Source organism: Triticum dicoccoides, chromosome 5B (assembly GCF_002162155.2).
Source record: "Triticum dicoccoides isolate Atlit2015 ecotype Zavitan chromosome 5B, WEW_v2.0, whole genome shotgun sequence".
Lineage (NCBI taxonomy): Eukaryota > Viridiplantae > Streptophyta > Magnoliopsida > Poales > Poaceae > Triticum > Triticum dicoccoides.
Genome location: NC_041389.1, coordinates 461,491,682 through 461,498,534, shown reverse-complemented (window position 1 = coordinate 461,498,534; position 6,853 = coordinate 461,491,682).

Sequence of the window (6,853 nt, the reverse complement as noted above, 5' to 3'; positions counted from 1 at the left end):
TAGAGTCACCAATCTAGTTACATTGTGATGAATCGAACACCCATAGAGTTCTGGTGTTGATCATGTTTAGCTCGCGAGAGAGGTTTAGTCAACGGATCTGCGACATTCAGATCCGTATGTACTTTGCTAATTTCTATGTCTCCATCTTGAACATTTTCACGGATGGAGTTGAAACGACGCTTGATGTGCCTAGTCTTCTTGTGAAACCTGGGCTCCTTGGCAAGGGCAATAGCTCCAGTGTTGTCACAGAAGAGTTTGATTGGCCCCGACGCATTGGGTATGACTCCTAGGTCGGTGATGAACTCCTTCACCCAAATCGCTTCATGTGCTGCCTCCGAGGCTGCCATGTACTCCGCTTCACACGTAGATCCCGCCACGACGCTCTGCTTGCAGCTGCACCAGCTTACTGCTCCACCATTCAACATATACACGTATCCGGTTTGTGACTTAGAGTCATCCGGATCTGAGTCGAAGCTAGCGTCGACGTAACCCTTTACGACAAGCTCTTCGTCTCCTCCATAAATGAGAAACATGTCCTTTGTCCTTTTCAGGTACTTCAGGATATTCTTGACTGCTGTCCAGTGTTCCTTGCCGGGATTACTTTGGTATCTAGCTACCAAACTCACGGCAAGGTTTACATCAGGTCTGGTACACAGCATGGCATACATAATAGATCCTATGGCTGAAGCATAGGGGATGACACTCATCTCTTCTTTATCTTTTGCCGTGGTCGGTGACTGAGCCGAGCTCAATCTCACACCTTGTAACATAGGCAAGAACCCCTTCTTTGACTGATCCATTTTGAACCTCTTCAAAATCTTACCAAGGTATGTGCTTTGTGAAAGACCTATGAGGCGTCTTGATCTATCTCTATAGATCTTGATGCCTAATATGTAAGCAGCTTCTCCAAGGTCCTTCATTGAAAAACACTTATTCAAGTAGGCCTTAATGCTGTCCAGAAATTCTATATTATTTCCCATCAAGAGTATGTCATCTACATATAATATGAGAAATGCTACAGAGCTCCCACTCACTTTCTTGTAAACGCAGGCTTCTCCATAAGTCTGCATAAACCCAAACGCTTTGATCATCTCATCAAAGCGAATATTCCAACTCCGAGATGCTTGCACCAGCCCATAAATGGATCGCTGGAGCTTGCATACTTTGTTAGCGTTCTTAGGATCGACAAAACCTTCCGGCTGCATCATATACAGTTCTTCCTTAAGATGCCCGTTAAGGAATGCTGTTTTGACGTCCATCTGCCATATCTCATAATCATAGTATGCGGCAATTGCTAACATGATTCGGACGGACTTTAGCTTCGCTACAGGAGAGAATGTCTCGTCGTAGTCAATCCCTTGAACCTGTCGATAACCCTTAGCGACAAGTCGAGCTTTATAGATGGTAACATTACCATCCGCGTCCGTCTTCTTCTTAAAGATCCATTTGTTTTCTATCGCTCGCCGATCATCGGGCAAGTCTGTCAAAGTCCATACTTTGTTTTCATACATGGATTCTATCTCGGATTTCATGGCTTCAAGCCATTTGTTGGAATCCGGGCCCGTCATTGCTTCTTCATAGTTCGAAGGTTCATTGTTGTCTAACAACATGATTTCCAGGACAGGGTTGCCGTACCATTCTGGTGCGGAACGTGTCCTTGTGGACCTACGAAGTTCAGCAGTAACTTGATCCGAAGTACTTTGATCATTATCATGGTTTTCCTCTTCAGTTGGTGTGGGCATCACAGGAATGGTTTCCTGTGCTGCGTCACTATCCCTCTCAAGAGGTAGTACTTCATCGAGTTCTACTTTCCTCCCACTTACTTCTTTCGAGGGAAACTCTTTTTCCAGAAAGCATCCGTTCTTGGCAACAAAGATCTTGCCTTCGGATCTTAAGTAGAAGGTATACCCTATAGTTTCCTTAGGGTATCCTATGAATACGCATTTTTCCGACTTGGGTTCGAGCTTTTCAGGTTGAAGTTTCTTGACATAAGCTTCGCATCCCCAAACTTTTAGAAACGACAGCTTAGGTTTCTTTCCAAACCATAATTCATACGGTGTCGTCTCAACGGATTTAGACGGTGCCCTATTTAAAGTGAATGTAGCTGTCTCTAGAGCGTATCCCCAAAATGATAGCGGTAAATCGGTAAGAGACATCATAGACCGCACCATATCCAATAGAGTGCGATTACGACGTTCGGACACACCGTTTCGCTGAGGTGTTCCAAGCGGCGTGAGCTGTGAAACGATTCCACATTTCTTTAAGTGTGTACCAAATTCGTGACTTAAGTATTCTCCTCCACGATCTGATCGTAAGAATTTTATCTTTCGGTCACGTTGATTCTCCACCTCATTCTGAAATTCCTTGAACTTTTCAAAGGTCTCAGACTTGTGTTTCATTAAGTAGACATACCCATATCTACTCAAGTCATCTGTGAGGGTGAGAACATAACGATATCCTCCGCGAGCCTCAACGCTCATTGGACCGCACACATCGGTATGTATGATTTCCAACAAGTTGGTTGCTCGCTCCATTGTTCCGGAGAACGGAGTCTTGGTCATTTTGCCTAAGAGGCATGGTTCGCACGTGTCAAACGATTCATAATCAAGAGACTCTAAAAGTCCATCGGCATGGAGCTTCTTCATGCGCTTGACACCAATGTGACCAACGCGGCAGTGCCACAAGTATGTGGGACTATCGTTATCAACTTTCAATCTTTTGGCATCTACACTATGAACATGTGTAATATTACGCTCGAGATTCATTAAGAATAAACCATTGACCATCGGAGCATGACCATAAAACATATCTCTCATATAAATCGAACAACCATTATTCTCAGACTTAAATGAGTAGCCATCTCGTATTAAACGAGATCCAGATACAATGTTCATGCTCAAACTTGGCACTAAATAACAATTATTAAGGTTCAAAACTAATCCCGTAGGTAAATGTAGAGGCAGCGTGCCGACGGCGATCACATCGACTCTGGAACCATTCCCGACGCGCATCGTCACCTCGTCCTTCGCCAGTCTCCGTTTATTCCGCAGCTCCTGCTGTGAGTTACAAATATGAGCAACGGCACCGGTATCAAATACCCAGGAGTTACTACGAGTACTGGTAAGGTACACATCAATCACATGTATATCAAATATACCTTTGGTGTTGCCGGCCTTCTTATCCGCTAAGTATTTGGGGCAGTTTCGCTTCCAATGACCCTTCCCCTTGCAATAAATGCACTCAGTCTCAGGCTTGGGTCCATTCTTTGACTTCTTCCCGGTAACTGACTTACCAGGCGCGGCAACATCTTTGCCGTCCTTCTTGAAGTTCTTCTTACCCTTGCCCTTCTTGAACTTAGTGGTCTTATTGACCATCAACGCTTGATGTTCTTTCTTGATTTCAGCCTCTGCTGACTTCAGCATCGAGAACACTTCAGGAATGGTCTTTTCCATCCCCTGCATGTTGTAGTTCATCACAAAGCTCTTGTAGCTTGGTGGGAGCGACTGGAGGATTCTGTCAATGACCGCCTCATCTGGGAGGTTAATGTTCAGCTGGGTCATACGGTTGTGCAACCCAGACATCTTCAGGATGTGCTCACTGACAGAACTGTTTTCCTCCATCTTACAACTGTAGAACTTGTCGGAGACATCATATCTCTCGACCCGGGCATGAGCTTGAAAAACTAGTTTCAGCTCTTCGAACATCTCATATGCTCTGTGGTGCTCAAAACGCTTTTGGAGCCCCGGTTCTAAGCTGTAAAGCATGCCGCACTGAACGAGGGAGTAATCATCAGCACGAGACTGCCAAGCATTCATAATGTCTTGGTTCTCTGGGACGGGAGCGTCACCTAGCGGTCCTTCTAGGACATATTGTTTCCTGGCAGCTATGAGGATGATCCTCAGGTTCCGGACCCAGTCCGTATAGTTGCTGCCATTATCTTTCAGCTTGGTTTTCTCTAGGAACGCGTTGAAGTTCATGTTGACATTAGCATTGGCCATTGATCTACAAGACATATTTGCAAAGGTTTTAGACTAAGTTCATGATAATAAAGTTCTAATCAAATTATGAACTCCCACTTAGATTAGACATCCCTCTAGTCATCTAAGTGTTACACGATCCGAGTCGACTAGCCCGTGTCCGATCATCACGTGAGACGGACTAGTCATCGTCGGTGAACATTCTCATGTTGATCGTATCTTCCATACGACTCGTGTTCGACCTTTCGGTCTCCGTGTTCCGAGGCCATGTCTGCACATGCTAGGCTCGTCAAGTTAACCCTAAGTGTTTTCGCTGTGTAAAACTGTCTTACACCCGTTGTATGTGAATGTAAGAATCCATCACACCCGATCATCACGTGGTGCTTAGAAGCGACGAACTGTAGCAACGGTGCACAGTTAGGGGAGAACACTTCTTGAAATTTTATAAGGGATCATCTTATTTACTACCGTCGTCCTAAGTAAACAAGATGCATAATACATAATAAACATCACATGCAATTATATAGTTGTGACATGATATGGCCAATATCATATAGCTCCATTGATCTTCATCTTCGGGGCTCCATGATCATCTTGTCACCGGCTTGACACCATGATCTCCATCATCGTGTCTTCATGAAGTTGCCATGCCAACGACTACTTCTACTTCTATGACTAACGTTTAGCAATAAAGTAAAGTAGTTTACATGGCGTTATTCAATGACATGCAGGTCATACAAAAAATAAAGACAACTCCTATGGCTCCTGCCGGTTGTCATACTCATCGACATGCAAGTCGTGAATCCTATTACAAAGAACATGATCTCATACATCACAATTCATCATTCATCACAACTTCTGGCCATATCACATCACATGATCAATCGCTGCAAAAACAAGTTAGACGTCCTCTAATTGTTGTTGCATCTTTTACGTGGCTGCAATTGGGTTCTAGCAAGAACGTTTTCTTACCTACGAATCACCACAACGTGATTTTGTCAACTTCTATTTACCCTTCATAAGGGCCCTGTTCATCGATTCCGCTCCAACTAAAGTGGGAGAGACAGACACCCGCCAGCCACCTTATGCAACTAGTGCATGTCAGTCGGTGGAACCGGTCTCATGTAAGCGTACGTGTAAGGTTGGTCCGGGCCGCTTCATCCCACAATACCGTTGAGCAAGAAAAGACTAGTAGAGGCAAGTAAGATGACAAAATCCACGCCCACAACAAAATTGTGTTCTACTCGTGCAAAGAGAACTACGCATAGACCTAGCTCATGATGCCACTGTTGGGGAACGTTGCAGAAAATTAAATTTTTTCCTACGGTTTCACCAAGATCCATCTATGAGTTCATCTAAGCAACGAGTCAAGGGAGAGAGTTTGCATCTACATACCACTTGTAGATCACGAGCGGAAGCTAGCCAAGGGGATGGTGATGATGGAGTCGTACTCGAACGTGATTCGGATCACCGATGTCCAAGTGCTGAACGGACAGCACCTCCGCGTTCAACACACGTACGGGACGGGAGACGTCTCCTCCTTCTTGATCCAGCAAGGGGGAAGGAGAGGTTGAGGAAGATTGCTCCAACGGCAGCACGACGGCATGGTGTAGTTGGTGCAGCAGTACTCCGACAGGGCTTCGCCAAGCATATACGGAGGAGGAGAGGTGTTGGGGAGGGGAGGGGCTGCGCCTTGGCTTGTGTTAAGCTCCCATGCGCCTCCCCACTATATATAGGGGTGGAGGGGCTGGTTTCTTGCCCTCCAAGTCCATTGGGGTGTTGGCCAAGGTGGGAGGAAAGAAATCCCATCATTTCCTTCCCCACCGATTGTTATCCCCCCTTTTTAGGGATCTTGATCTTATCCCTTCGGGATATGATCTTATTCCTTCTAAGGGGGGATCTTGGTGCGCCTTGACCAGGGGTGTGGGGCCTTTCCCCCACTACTCACGTTCATGTGGGTCCCCCCATGCAGGTGGGCCCCACTCCGGAACCTTCTAGAACCTTCCCGGTACAATACCGAAAAATCTCGAACATTTTCCGGTGGCCAAAATAGGACTTCCCATATATAAATCTTTACCTCCGGACCATTCCGGAACTCCTCGTGACGTCCGAGATCTCATCCGGGACTCCGAACAACATTCGGTAACCACATACAAACTTCCTTTATAACCCTAGCGTCATCGAACCTTAAGTGTGTAGACCCTACGGGTTCGGGAGACATGTAGACATGACCGAGACGTTCTCCGGTCAATAACCAACAGCGGGATCTGGATACCCATGTTGGCTCCCACATGCTTCTCGATGTTTTCATCGAATGAACCACGATGTCGAGGATTCGATCAAACCCTGTATACAATTCCCTTTGTCAATCGGTACGTTACTTGCCCGAGACTCGATCGTCGGTATCCCAATACCTTGTTCAGTCTCGTTACCGGCAAGTCACTTTACTCGTACTGTAATGCATGATCTCGTGGCCAACACTTTGGTCACCTTGAGCTCATTATGATGATGCATTACCGAGTGGGCCCAGAGATACCTCTCCGTCATACGGAGTGACAAATCCCAGTCTCGATCCGTGTCAACCCAACAGCTACTTTCGGAGATACCTGTAATGCACCTTTATAGTCACCCAGTTACGTTGTGACGTTTGATACACCCAAGGCACTCCTACGGTATCCGGGAGTTACACGATCTCATGGTCTAAGGAAGAGATACTTGACATTGGCAAAGCTCTAGCAAACGAACTAAACGACCTTTGTGCTATGCTTAGGATTGGGTCTTGTCCATCACATCATTCTCCTAATGATGTGATCCTGTTATCAACGACATCCAATGTCCATAGCCAGGAAATCATGACTATCTGTTGATCACAACGA